The following is a 14,622-nucleotide window of genomic DNA, read 5'->3' on the forward strand; positions in this document are numbered from 1 at the left end:
GGACGATGAAGACATCATATTGACATGCGGCCTCTCCGTCTCCTGGTAGCCCTGCCTCCCGTCTGTGTCCATCAGCGTCTGGTTTCCCCTTTCTCTCCCTCTTCCACATCTCCTGATCTCCCTCTCCTCGCTGTTTCCGCCTTTGTTTTTCCTTTTTTTTTATCCGCGACTCTTCCTCCGTCTCTTCTCTCTTTCTTACCGCCCCCGCAGCGTCTTGGTTCTTGTTCTAAATTACAAAGTCAGATTGCGGTTGAAGATCACTCTGCAGCGGAGGAATACAAACAGTTCAAGAGTTAAAGTTTCACGCCTCCACGAACTTCTGCCGAAACACAGATTTAATAACTGTCTTTAAATCTGTGAGGATTCATGACCCAGTTGTGAAACAATCATGCCTGCAGAGTTAGCGCCTGACAGTTTAACGTAGGACTCTTCGGGATCCATTTTTCTCGGCCCTAGAACGGAATGTTTGTTCCTTCCGTGCTTTGCAGCAGCAGCGTGAGCGATGTCTTGGTGTTCTCCGGTTATGGATGTCTCCGCGATGGTCCTCCTGCAACCCAAACAACTTTTTAATCAAGCTAGCATCTGCCTTTGGTTACTGGATCACATTTTTATTTGGCTCCCTCGTTCCCTCATAGTTCTCTACACACACACACACACACACACACACACACACACACACACACACACACACACACACACACACACACACACGCACACACACACACACACACACACACCTTTTCATTGAAACAGTTTGTGCTAAGAAGGCTTGTTGTTCTCTCTGAAGAGGAGAGGCCACGTTGAGTATCTTTAATGATTTATCGCCACTGCAGCTAATGTTTTCAGAGCCTTTGTTGGAACAAATAAGTCACTAACAGATTCTTTTCCAGACACTTTGCAGCCTTCCATTTATTGTGCTTCTGTGCTCCTCCACACACACACACACACACACACACACACACACACACACAGCCCTCGTCCCTTCTTCCAAGGCCCGTCAGAGATCACAATAATGAACGTTTTGTGTACAGACTTGAATTAGTCAATAGATTTTTGAGGAAATCCACGATCACCAATGGGGCTCAAGGGCGTTTCTGGATGTTCTCCCAGTTACTGCCAGGTTTCTCCAGGTGCTCCAGGTCCACCGAACGACCCCAAAACCCCTTAGAGGCTTTAAACGCACGGGCTTGAAGAGAAAATGAATGAATCAGTAACAATACTAATGATCTTGATCCTTCATTTTCGGAATCATCGGCACCCCCGGGAAGAAAATATTTGACAGCGGCAGAGAGAGAACGGTGCCTTGCAGTGGCGTGTGTGATGTCCTCGGATCTGAGCTGACCTCTGACCTATCATGAGGCGAGAGAAAGATAAAGAGGCAGAGCGGCAGGGGGCACTAAGAGGACAGGGATATATCGAGAGAAAAATACGCAACGACGGAAGGATGGTTTCAATCCCGTCTCTGGACCCTGACCCTTCTATGCATTTGAGAAAATGTGAGCTACTCCCAGGCGTGCGGGGCTCCATCTCCAGGACACACATGACTGATGCACTGAATCCTTTCTCGGCTTGTTCGCTCCAATGAGCTCTGAAGTTCATGGGCTGCTCACTTGGTCTTCAATTTTATTTCCCGACTTGAAATGAAATCAGGGAATAGAAGTGGGAATGCAGCAGGTGAGCGTCACTGTTGGTCCACACTCCGCCGTGATCGGTTATGGTCTTTTAGTAAAAGCGCCGACCTCTCGCCCAGCGTGCTGCTTACATTTGTGGGAGCGATTCTAGATATGACTGGTTTGTTGAGCAGATGCTGAAGGGCTGCTCTGTGATTTTGTTTATTTTCTACTATCATGTTTTTCTCCTTCATCTTCCACATGTTTCCACCACAGAAGCCGTCGTCGGCGTTCAGCTGGACGCTTCCGGTCCTGGTCCAAATGCGTCTCCGACCATCTTCTGAAATGACATCTCTCCAGTCGTGCTCATGAACGCAACCACAGCAGTTTAGTTGGATTAACACGTTTCCTTCAGCTCTTAAATGGGATCATATGTTCACTTTTGGGCCTTTTCCACTCAATTGGTTCTTCTTAAACCATTTACTTGATTTTCAGGTACCTGCACCAGGTACTCTTTTACCGAGCTGCGACTGCCCCTGAAATCACTGGATAACTGGGAGCAACTCGCCCAGGCTCAAACCCGCCAGTTTGAAATCGGCTCTGGTCCACCGGCGAGGCGCAGACGTTTCTGTGGTTTCCCAGGTCCCCCAGCTGCTCCCGGACATGAGTGGACCTGTGGAAAGGGAAACACCTCTTTATAAGGGCGATTCAAACAGTGACTTTTGAATCAGACGTGCCGGCCGAGTGTTGTCGCCGGGTGGTCGACGGCACGACGCCTCAGTTGCAGGGAAGGTTGTGCTGCGGATGGTGCGATCATTTCTGAGTCGTAGGGAGGATGAGAACCCCAGAATATCATGTTTCACAGAGGCTGGGGGGGCAGCCGGCTCACCTGTTCATTTGTCCTCATCGATGTCGATGCCATGTTCTCTAATCCTCACAGAGACCAGATCTGGCGCGGCGTCCTTAATGGGCCCGCCACCGCCTGAACAAACAAGCCAATAGACAAACAAGAGGCGAGGACAGGATGAGGAGGGGGCGAGATGAAAGGCAGGGGTGGCGAGAGAGGGGGGTCGAGGGGGCGGCGAGGCAGCAAGGAGGCGGATGATGAACTACTAACGCAAAGACAAATCAAAATGGAAATGAGGCGCCACCAAAGAGCACTCCAGTCTCCCACCAGACGGCTCTGAAAGCCTGGCAAAGGAAGAGAGAGAGACGGCAAAAAAGAGTGGCTTCAACTCTGGAGATCGATACGACTTTTTACGGACGTTTCGAGAATCAATGACAAAACAACAAAAAAAAGAAGCCCAGATGACGGTGTGTGAAAGTCAAACTTGTTCCATTTAATTTCATCATGTAGATTGAAACAGGCCCAGAATACAGTATTAATTTGTTGTAATATATGATATGAATCTTATTGCATTAATTATTACACTAAAATCAAGAAAATCTCACTAGTCAAGGCCACTAAAGTGCATCAAAAGGAGCGCTAAAGCCCAGCGTATGTGTTTTACCGGCATGTGCAGGGTTGGCCAGCGTTGTGGTTCACCTGCTCATCATCTACAAACAACTAGTTTATTGAACTCACCTGGGAGACGGTTACCTTCACCTGGCTCTCCGTGGTTTTTCCTGCGTGTTGAGTCAGCTTTTTTTGTGGTTTGAGTGAGATTGATTCAGTTTATGTGTGGATGAAAGTTCTCATGGTGTCATGGTGGTGCTATTAAAGCAGATTTTACCAACAATTCTTTAGTGAAAATCATCACCACATCATCATTACGGATTCAATGTGACGGTGCTTCAGGTGGAGGGGTGGGGGAGCTCGAAGCTGTGGAACCAACCCAGAGAACTCGATGATAGGAGGGGCCAGATGAAGAGATAGAGGGTGGAAGTAGAGGTCAACTGGGTCAGCATGAACCAACAGGACAAGAACGCTACTGGAGCCTTCGATCCCCCCCCCATCAATCAACCATCAAAGCTCCTTGAGAGGGTGACAGAAAGTAAGACGTGACAAAAGGGTAAGATAAGCCCTGCAGTCAGACTGGCAGGCATAAAGGGATAAAAGGGTCACTAGTTCACAATTACACTCTTTCTTTCATCTCAACACGGATAGAAAAGCAGCCAGAGAACAAACCTCCACCAGGAGTTCATGGAAATACACGTTTCTGTATCAGAGCTGAGCTGTTCTGCGCACTTGTCTACAAAATTAAAATGAATTTAGGGCGCCTTAAAATGTCCATCCTGCATTTTGGCAGCCGCTCTTACAAAGGGAAACTGGAGCAAACTGGGCCGTGCCCTAATCCTCGAAAGAATCTGGAAGTCTTTTCTATTTTTTCCAGTGTTAGTAGCACAAACCCAGTCACAATTCTATGTTCCAGTACTTCAACACAGAATGTCTCGATTCCCCTGACAAGAACCCACCAATCACACACAGTTCTTAAAGAGAAGAACAGGCCTCGGCCCATCTGTCACCAGTAGAGCCAGAAAGTGTGAGAGCAAAAAGTTATCAGCCTATAAATGGCTCCCAAAGTGTGTGTGTGTGGGGTGTTGTGTGTGTGTGTGTGTGGTGTGTGGGGGGTGGGTGGGTGGGTGTGGGTGGGTATGTGTGGGTGTGGGTGTCTTTTGTTGTGATGTTTACAGGCGGAGCAGGAAGTGATGTCATCATCTTCGTGTGCAGTTATTGAGCCGACAGACTTTATTGTCCCAGCAGATGAAGCCACGTCTGTAATGTGAAGTCGGCCGTTATCTTGGAATAACTGTGTATTCATAAAGGAAACCTTTTGTTGGGCTGAGCCACGGGTTCGCTGGGTTCGTTACCTTGACATCGTAATTGGGCTGCATCGCTGAGTGGGCTGATAAATGACTGGTTACCAAAATAACATTTATGCTTATTTCCAAGGGTGACAAATGTAAAATGAGAGATAAAACACATCAGAGAGCTCCAAATGGAAATGAGACGAATATGAAAGCCGAACTGATAGTGAACTTTGAGGCGGGCCAATTTTAAATTTGCAAATTAAAAATGTCACTTTGTATGTGTGGCATTTCCACCAGTGTCAGTTAATGATCTTAATTAAGAGTTTGAAATGGAATTATGATCAACTCAGGCAGGAATGATCCTACATGACGGTAGCATAGCATGCTAATTAGCCTTTATTTGGGTTGTGTTTGTATTGCCAAAGAGTCCAGATAAGAACAGTTGTGTAAGATCAATACAAATCATTTATCTGATCTGATCTGTGGGCCTAAATTGCAGTAATGTTGGGTTAATGACTGACGAACAGGCTGAACAAGGTCCTTTCTGCCTGATAAGCAGCTTTTGATTCTGAAGGTTTTGTTTCTGTCAATTTAACACCTTAATAAGCTCCAAATGGTTTCACTCATTTACTGTATTTTTGCACTTCCAATGGCAACTTCAAATTCAAAGGCAGGCTATTAAAATTTCCTCTCTGTGGACAAAAAAATGTGGAGAGCGGCTGAATCTCATTTTCTGTGCGAGCGGTTTCACTGCAGATCACTTCCAGCCAGGCGATATTACTTTCAATCAGGAGTCATCGATTCAATGGCAGGACGGTATATTTCAAATTCCTTGTTTTACTAGTTGCCATAACTCAGTCAGAAGTAGGTTTTAAGTCAAATGAAATTGCTTTGGTGGGAAGAAGGAGACAATATCGCCTCTGTTGCAGATTGCCTTAGCTGAAGGGGGGAAAACAGTGTAGCAACTCTAATAGCAACGCTATATTAGATTAGCTGCTGTGTGCTGCCTATGTTGTGGTGGCGTGCAGGGATGTGTATAAAACAGCTGCGTCTTCCCCCGCAGCAGCACCGCGTCAAGCTTTGCCACGGTACAGGATAATTGTGGTTCTGCCTCTAATTCAGGCTTAGAAAATGAAATGCTGATGTTCAGTGGTGGAATGTTGAAATTACGTTTTTTGTTAAACACTTTTAGGTTTTAGATATTCTTATGTGCAACTCCAGGAAAGGTGCACGGAGTCGTGGAAGCTGCGTCGTGGAAGCTGCGTGGAAGCTGCGTTTCGTGGCATTTGGTGGTAAACTGTAAAGACTGAAAACCTGTTTCACTGGCCAAGTATGTTCGAGAGCCCGCGGTGGCCGCTAGGGGGCGATGTAGATCTGAAATGACCATTTTTTTTACTGCAGCTGCAATCACCTATAATCTACAAAGTGAATGTTTTGATTATATTCAGAACTTCTGGGACTCCTGGATGTAGGCCTACGACTGTATTTGTTCAATGTGCAAATGTATTGGAGGTGACTGTAGCTGGTCTGATTAGCTGGTCTGATTAACTAGCTATGATGATTAGCCTGGAAAAGAGGTTGTGGGTTTAAAGTCAGGCTCATGTCTTTCTATCCGGAGTTTCCGCACTCTCCTCATGCATGTGTGGGATTTCTCCGGACGCTCCAGTTTCCTCCTACAGTCCAAAACCATTAACCCCAACATTAGGATGATTAGAGACTCGAAATTGCCTCTAGGTGTGTGTGTGTGTGTGTGTGTGTGTGTGGTGTGTGTGTGTGTGTGTGCGTGCGTGTGTGTGTGTGTGTGATAGACTTCGGCACTGCGGCGTGGATCAGGAATATGTGAAGGTTGTATGGACGGACAGAGGTTTTGTTTCTTGGTTTTCTTTTTGAACTCTGCACATTTCCAGCTCTTTTCTTCTTATTTGATATAAATTCCAGGACCGGCCACGTCTCTATACATCAACAATTCTTTTGCCAAGATCAAATTGCACTCGCCCATTCTCGAGTGAGGCCTGGGTACTTATTTTCCCTCGCCGTTCTGCTATTTCGGCCAGGAAACCTTGCCCGCTGGTTGGATACCCCTGTGTAAAATCAGCTACTGGTAATGAGCTCAGGATGGAAATTCTCCACAGGTTCAACTAAAGTTCAAATCGGCCCCACTTTGAGTCATTCCTGCATAATTTTCTCTGTGAGCCCCTCACCATAACATGAAGGAGTTATTATGGAACAATAACAAAAAATCAACATGCTGTATGTCCGCCTAGAATACCAAATGTCAAAATAGAATAAAAGAATGGATTCGGAGCTCTCTGCACCACCTGAAGCAGGTTTTTGACCCACTCCAGATATTTGGGACAAACACAACACGTCCCCCACAGATGGCTGGAGACACCTAAGCACCAGCTCTGCCCTTGTCCAAACGTCCTGCTTAGCACCGCCACATATTCGAACCACGTTCATTTGCATAATCTATTATAAACACAAATATGAGCGCTCTCAAGTTCCCAACGACTGCATGGATACGCACACGGAGGGTCATCGCCGTCCCTTAGGACTAACAAGGAAACAATCTCTTTGCATAGGCAGCTGTAATTTCCTTTCCTATTTCCCCTGCATGGACAGCAATTACTGATCCTGGGCCAGGCAGCGACGGCAGCTAATAATGCGGCGATATGATAATCATTGGCTTATTGGACAGCACATTAGAGGAGGGTTTGGACGTCAAGGCTGAAGGAACAGATGGAGGAAACAGAAACAGGGAACGGCACACAGATGGAGCCACCCAAACACACATGCATCCTTTCACGCGGAGGATACACACTTTTGTGGTTGGCAGTGTCCTCTTTGTCTCCTTTCCTCCTCTTCAGCACACTTTGCACACACCTCAGCCAACATCCTGCAAAAACCCGAAAAAAACCTCCCTCTGCTTTCTGAACTGGAAGTTTTTCCTAAAAAGAGAAAGAAGGCACTGTAGCGATGGGAGGGGGGGCGGACTAAGGTGCAAACCTGGTAATGGAAGTGATAGAGGAGAGAACGAGGAAGCTCGGTCAAGAAGATGAAATCGAAGAGCAAAATCAGGAGGCGAGAAACAAGGAGATAAAGAGCGGAGATGATCGAGATGGTGGTGTTTGCGGAGCTGCCTCCTGGAGAGGGTTTGCTGTGACTGCTCGTGCACTCAGCGTGCATATGCACGATAAGAGCGGGACGCTGTGAAAAAAGTTGTTTGTTTTTCTCCTTCATACAACATCAACTGAACTCCTCACCTCAGCAGGTTTTACTGTCACTAGCATAGCGGGCTACCACCAGCACCCTGAGCGTGGTAGATAAGAGCTTTTTAGCTTGGAATTACAAATCCTTGTACAGTATTTGGTTTATTACACATCAGTAAATTTTCTATAAACAAAAGATGAACGCAGCTTCATGCTAAGTTGCGTCTAAACTAGCGCGACTGAGTCGGATTCTGGGTGGAGCCGGCTGACCTTTAACGTCGTCCAAGAAGACGTTAGCCGCCGCGGTAGCAGCCACGGCTAAATCAACGGCAGTGATGATGCGTTTAAATGTCATAAATTTGTTTGCTTACCAGCATCTCTCGCTGGGACCCTCCGGCATCGAGCGCGTGCACAGATCCCAGAGGCCAGCTCCCTGTCCATGTTTGGATGTCTCTGGGCTGAGTTTGGTCGAGCTTAGTGGCTCATGAGCAAGGCAGGTAACCACACATAATGAACTCTAACTATTTGCTACACCTCTGTGGTTGAGGGATGCTTTATTCAGCTGTGTCCCATCTCTTGAAAACCCCCCACCGGTGAGGGAATACAGCCTGGTCCCTATCTAGGAGCGTCCACAGCGACGTCACTTTACACTGAGCAGGTCCGACTCAAAGCTCAAGGGAGAAACCCGGAAGGACTGTCAACTGTTAACCCCAGTAATTGGAGTTTGTGATGCTAATGTTCGCGTGCTGCTCCGCAACCACAGCGCCCACCAGGCTGCTGAGCGACACTTGAGGGGGTAGGAGTGAGTGACAGCAGCGTGGAAGAGCAGACAGGCTGACCAGATGGCTGGAGCTGCAGCGCCTGCAGTCCTGTAGCTGAATATCACAGGGAAAATTCCAGAGAAAAGGGAGGCGATGCTGAAAAATACCAAAAAAAAGAACCGTTTTGGAGAATCTCCATGCAGCTGTCAAGCAGCGCATGTCTTCTCTTCATGTGGAAGGTCAGCCAGAAGTCAGAAAGTGCACACAGTAAACAGACACCAGTACCTGCCGCACCAGGACGCTCCAGCTCCACCAGCTCATCCTAACGGGATGCAGGAGGTTCTTGTGGGCAGCAGAAGGTTCTCGCCACCTTCCCTGGACTCACTAACATCCGTCACATGTGATCAGCGGGAACCTGCCGTCATCTGACCCGGGTGCCACTTGTGAATCTGCCAGTTCTGCTCTCAACTGCCGCTCCGCGCTGCACGGGGGTGAGCGGTGTGCACGGGGGTGAGCGGTGTGCACGGGGGTGAGCGGTGTGCACGGGGGCCCCTTGAATCAGGCCCTCGTGCCACCCTCCTGAGCCCATGTGCAACAGTTCAGGCAGAACCGTGCACACGAGTGGCCTGCTCAGTCATGTGACGGGCCTGTTGCCCTCCTCCAGCCCCCTCCCCCTCTCCTCGGCCACGGGCCCGTCTCTTTAACTCCTCCAGAATCTTTTACAAACAACTCCTATGATTCAGAAAGAAGGGTGAACAGGTTTTCTCTTCCACGAGGCCCTTGTTTACCCGTTTACCTGTCTGAAACAACACTAATGTCTGAATATTAAAGAAGCCGTGAGCACGGTGTCACTGAAAGGACACATTACGCTGCTCTGGATCTCTTATATCCCATCATTCCACTGGTTCAGGGCGGAGAGAACTGGTTAAACATTTCCCAAACTGCAGATGAGACAGATTTCCGTGAGCTGCATTCATGATGGGTTCTTTTGTCGGGAAACACTTAAAGTCACATTCAATTTGCCAATGGCAGCTTTCCCTTCAGCGGTGCCCTGGTGGTAGATTGGTACAGTCAAATCCCCACGTGTTCACTGTTAAAGCCCTTTGTAGACAAAGAATGTGTGATTTTTACAGACACGCTGATAGGGAGAAAAGAGAAAGCGGAACAAAAACTGAAGCTACAACAGAAAGCTAATTTCTGAATTGTTACAGGTTCATTTCCCCTTTATTCACCTTGTTTGGGCTTTTATCTTTTTCCTTTATTTTTTATTTTATTCCCTCTTTGTTCTTTATCTTATCAGCCCAGAGCAGGTTTTCCATGGCATTCTGGGAAACCTAATTTGATTATCAAGTACTGTATTTAAACCCATGGCCGGCAATTTTGTCTCCCTCCACTCCTCCCAACAGGCCATTTATTGCTACGGTTGCTAATAGTTGCTTCCCTCCGCCAGGGTCTGTGGCAGCTTTGGTAACTTGTAGCGTAGCTGTAGCGCAGCGTAGATGAGGTCCTGCCAATGCTACAGTCAGATGTTGGTGGGGGATTTTAGCAATAGAATATGACACACAGATAATGGAGACAAGACATAATAACATGTATGACAGGAGGAGATGGTGGAACGGAAGCAGCGGGGAGGCTCGGTCACGTCCGTGGTGCGTTTGGAAGCTCTGCCAAATGCGTCCGTCTGTGAACTTACCGTCAGGAGGAATATATCCTTGCACCTAAAGTCAAAACCAGCGTGTTTGCTGAGGCGCTGCTGCTGCTAGCAGCTCTTTTACACGATACCTGTGATCATCCTGGCAGCGCCACAAGGTGCTGCAGAGGATGGATGTTTATGTACAGCCGAGCTGTTCGGTGCGGATCAGACCTCAGGACCCCCCCCTCACTAATGAAGTGGTAAATCCCATCAGTTTTCAATAGAAAACATCCTGTTAGCAATTATGTTACTCCAACGCTAACCTTGAATAGGCTCAGATATAAAGACCACGTAATTATATTTGCCTTTTATCTATGATGGAATTCCCCAAACAAAAATGCGTGAAAAATGAACAAATCGAGTAAAGGCTCCCATCCTCCGCCGGCTTGTGCTGGCGGGGCGGCATCAACCGCTGGATTAGCCTCCTCCACCTCCTCCTACAGCCGCTCCAACGGAAGCAGTCGGCCTCTAAAAGTGTCCTCCCTTTGCTGTCAGTCAGCTGTCATCGATGTCAAAGACTCGTCACCACCTCGACAAAGGACGCCTCGTTTCAAACCCACCGATCCCAAGTTTGGCTCGGCGCAGTCATCGGGCTTCCTTATCTCCACGGGGAGAGAAATGACAGCGTGAAATCATCATCCGGGGTGATCTCCTTCCTGTCGGATCACTGCTGGGGAAAAAAAAGTCAGACACGACTCCACAAGCGGTGTAAAGAGTTTATCAGTCTGTTCTCTGTGAAAACTAATAGGAACAGACCATAAATAGAAGTCTTTCTCTCTGTTGAGGACAACAAATGGCGAGGGCGAGGGCCAGTAACAGCTGACAAACAAAACAGGAATCGGCGCCGTCTATTGGTGAGAATGGAGAATAAAGAGACTTATTCCGGGAGATTTCTATAAATCGGAATTCTCAATGAAGCGACAAGTTTAGACGAAGTTCAAAACCAATGATGAGATGGAACAAAACGAGCCATTTCAAGCATTTCCGAGCCGCTAATATGAGGCAGTTTTTCCATGCTCACTTGTCATCAGACTAAATCAGAGACTCGCTGTCGTTATCTGGAGCTGTGAGGAACCGTGAGGCCAAACAAGATGGGAGGACAATCAGAGGCCGGCGGGACTGCCCACAGTCTGCTGGCGCCAGGGACACAATTATCTTCAGAAAGCTTCAGTCAGATCCATTAAAGAAAACATTCCTGGGGAGGAGCACGGATACACACACAGGTGCATTTTCAAGCGTTCAACCTTTAAAGGATTGAACAGTTTTTTTAGCAGCGTGCCTGATCTCTGTTGTTCCGTGGAGCTCCGGGTCGGTTCAGACGTGGACCTTACACCCACAGCTCTCCTCACGGGTCTGGCAGCAGCACAGTTGTGTTCACACCTGTGGATCAAACGTGCTGAACTGTGTGTGTGGCCTCAGCAGGTTGGGGCTGCTGCCGCGGCACCACGGGTGTGTGAGGCTGTGCTCACACAGATTCTGCAGTGTTCTTAAGAACCTGGGTCCATTTCCAGCTCTCCTATTTCTCCTTTCAGAGTGGGTTGATTACTACTGCCTGTTCACCTGAGGGCTGCTTACCTGCACCAATGCTAATGTGCTACACCTGCGCACCGCTGTCTCTGCCTATTTTAGGGTTACAGGCTTAGATGTTCAATTAATCGGTGTGTGTGTGTGTGTGTGTGTGTGTGTGTGTGTGTGTGTGTGTGTGTGTGTCCATGCTACATTCTGAAGACCAGGACATCATTTTAATGTGAAATGAGGACATTTGTGGGGACATTTGGCTGGTCCTCACGTATCTAAAGGTCTATTTGAGGTTGCAGACGTCCGCACAGATGTGCTGGAGATAGGTTTGATTGTCCCAGTTAAACTTTTATTAGATTTTTAAATTCCTTCAGTACATTTTCTTCTTCCAACTAAGGATAAGAAAGTCATTTTTTTTAAAAGTGAAATGATGAAACGATGATGAATGATGAAAAATTAGATAAAATGAAATTGGATTACTTTAATAACCATATAAAACGTCCGTTTCACCCTGAAGCCTCAGCCTTGATCTTTTTCCCCGTCCATTCTGACCTTTATCCTCATTTCAACCTCTAATGTCAGTCATGAGGCAAAACTACTAGCATACTTGTTATAACCCAAATGGATTGTCAATATTTGAGTCTGTGATTGGAAAAAAAACTCTCATGCTAATTGCTAAAAGCTAACGACCACAAAAAGAACAGACTGGAGTCTTTAATGGCATCACTGTGATAGTAAGAGTGTGTTCCTCCTCATTCCACTCCATCATGACTGTCCCATCTTCCTATTTTATGGGATATGGTGGAATTTTGCATCTGTAAAGCAGCAAAAGCTGACTTTAAATTAAGTGAGACCTTATTGTTAAGACCTTATTGTTCTGGGATTTGGGAGGCTTGTACAGGAAGGTGGTTCAGTGACATAAAGCAGAACAGTCAGTAAATGTACAAAATCCCTCACTCAGTGCTGCCGAGGTAAAGGAAACACAAGGACGGGTTTGTTGGGATCATTTTAGAAAAGAATGACAAGGCACTCTTTGCTGCCACCAGCTGTCCTGTCTGCCTGTCAATTCACAGGAATCAGAAATCTAAACTCGGATTTCAGAAGTTTTTTGACAAACTCCACCTGCATAAGAAATGTAACCAGCATGCAAATGTGCCTGCTGCATCTAACCACTCATTTAGAGAGGAGTTCCCCTGTTTGACATCATTCATTCCCCCTCTTCTGTTCTTTCACATTCGTTTAAACACACGTTCATTTTGTGCCACCTGACTATTCACCTCGCCATCAAAATATTCACACGTGAAACAAATAAAGTGACTTTTGGGTCAAACCCTCACATTGTTGCTTCAGATCACTGTTGCCAAACTCAAGGCCAAGTGGTGCACCTCAAAGGCAACTAAAGAGCAAATGCACGGCGCCTCTTCCCTGTCAGGAGGGATTATTAGCTGACGGATCGTTAGATGCCAGTCAAAAGGATGCTCACAACAGGCTTTGGGTAGATTTGCTGTCATCTTCTTACTTTGACTGAACACTGAGATCTCAAAGAGAAAAATTAATGAAAGTTTCCGGTTAAATTAGGGCAAATTATTCTCCGGGCTTCATCCTCCGTGGCAGGAAAACAAAAACGTTTGGAGTCAAACGCATTGAGAGCCGATGAGGGGCATCAAATCTGTCAAGAGGAGTCATTAATAATTCTCCCATCAGCTACAGAAGCACTCGACTGAGGTTAAAAACCACCCGAAGCCATTAGAACGCCATAGATTCTGCTCTCTGTAATTCATTATAAATGCAGAATTAGAGCAGATTGCTGTTATTTATCTAATCTTCCTCTCAACACGATCCACCGAGTCCGTCAGCCAAACTCTGGTGAACAAACGAGGGAAGACGAACGCTGACGACCCCTTAAAGATGGCGTCCGTGTGTAGGAGAGCCAGCGAACGCCACCGTCTGCATACGAGGCACAGCCTTTCTGAGGCACGCTGCCTGAAACCTGAGGATGGATTTATGTCTATACTTGTCCTTATAATTCAGCACCATATGGCTCCAACCTGAACATCTTGGCCGTCACCTTCATTTTTCTAAACCACGAGTTGTACATGAGCTCACATCAGTGGAATAAAAACACAAACCAGACGCGCGTTTGTTCAAATGTGAACAGATGGACACTTGTGGAGAGTCTGATTGGTGCCTCGACAGCTCCTGATCTACGCCGAAGGAACTCTGGTGGCAAGTTTCTGCTTAATTTGCATCTCCTGATAGACGGAAACATCAGGATGTGAGATGAAAAAGGTTGCCCGGTAACAGGAGCTCAGCATTGTGCATAAAGGTGGGTCGTTTTGATTTCTCTGCTATGTAAAAGCTGGCGATGTATCTATCACTCTAACCTGTTAAGGGAACAAGTCCACTCATCCTGATGGGCGACATTAGCCTTCCGGCAGGATCGTGCGGGTCACCGTCACTCATACGTGAATCATCTGTGATCTACTGCAGCCTCTCACCGAATCGTGGAGAGAAAAGACCTTTCGTGCCCACTGGAAGAATCCCAGATCCTGGAAATGGAGCGAGAAATGAGACACGACGCGCACGCAGGGGGACGCACCCGTCTCTGGGAGGACGGGGAATTACCGTCCCATTTTGTGGGGAGAATAAGCATCTCCCCAATAATTGCTCATCCTGGCAAAAACAAGATAGCTGTTGGAACATGCAAATTCTCCACATTGCGCATTCCGTTCCAGGAGAAGTGACAGCTCTTTAATATTACGATAACAGTGGGGCAAAGACTTCCATTCACCAAAGTGAGCAGCACCAGCAGTTGGAGAGGAAGCAATTTGCATGCTGATTTTCCCCGTGAAATGCCTGCAGTCTTTTTAATCACTTCACATTAACAAATCTTTTAATTACAATTTGTCAACAACCGCGTTCAGAATAAAGTCGGTTGCTCACTGCTGAGTGTTCAAGGCTGCAGAGGACCCACTCTCTTTTCTATTAGGGCACTCGGTTCTTTTGAGGTGTTGAAGAGGTCCCTTCACGATAAATTATTCCCTCTGCACGGGCCAAATTATTATTTCAAGGAAGGCAAC

At 47.0% G+C, this 14,622-nt stretch overlaps 2 long non-coding RNA genes across 2 annotated transcripts; both read right to left on the reverse strand.

Moving 5' to 3' along the window:
• Positions 1–273: 273 nt before the first annotated feature.
• On the reverse strand, positions 274–9,046 carry LOC130528991 (uncharacterized). Its single transcript, XR_008951473.1, has 4 exons — positions 8,617–9,046; positions 7,942–8,487; positions 2,500–2,592; positions 274–2,283 (listed from the first exon to the last, which is right to left on the reverse strand). It is a non-coding gene; the product is annotated as an uncharacterized LOC130528991 (long non-coding RNA).
• A 1,273-nt stretch (positions 9,047–10,319) lies between these two features.
• On the reverse strand, positions 10,320–11,528 carry LOC130528992 (uncharacterized). The gene is made up of 3 exons (XR_008951474.1): positions 11,046–11,528; positions 10,781–10,872; positions 10,320–10,691 (listed from the first exon to the last, which is right to left on the reverse strand). It is a non-coding gene; the product is annotated as an uncharacterized LOC130528992 (long non-coding RNA).
• Between the last annotated feature and the right edge of the window lie 3,094 nt (positions 11,529–14,622).

This window comes from Takifugu flavidus, chromosome 7, assembly GCF_003711565.1.
Source record: "Takifugu flavidus isolate HTHZ2018 chromosome 7, ASM371156v2, whole genome shotgun sequence".
Lineage (NCBI taxonomy): Eukaryota > Metazoa > Chordata > Actinopteri > Tetraodontiformes > Tetraodontidae > Takifugu > Takifugu flavidus.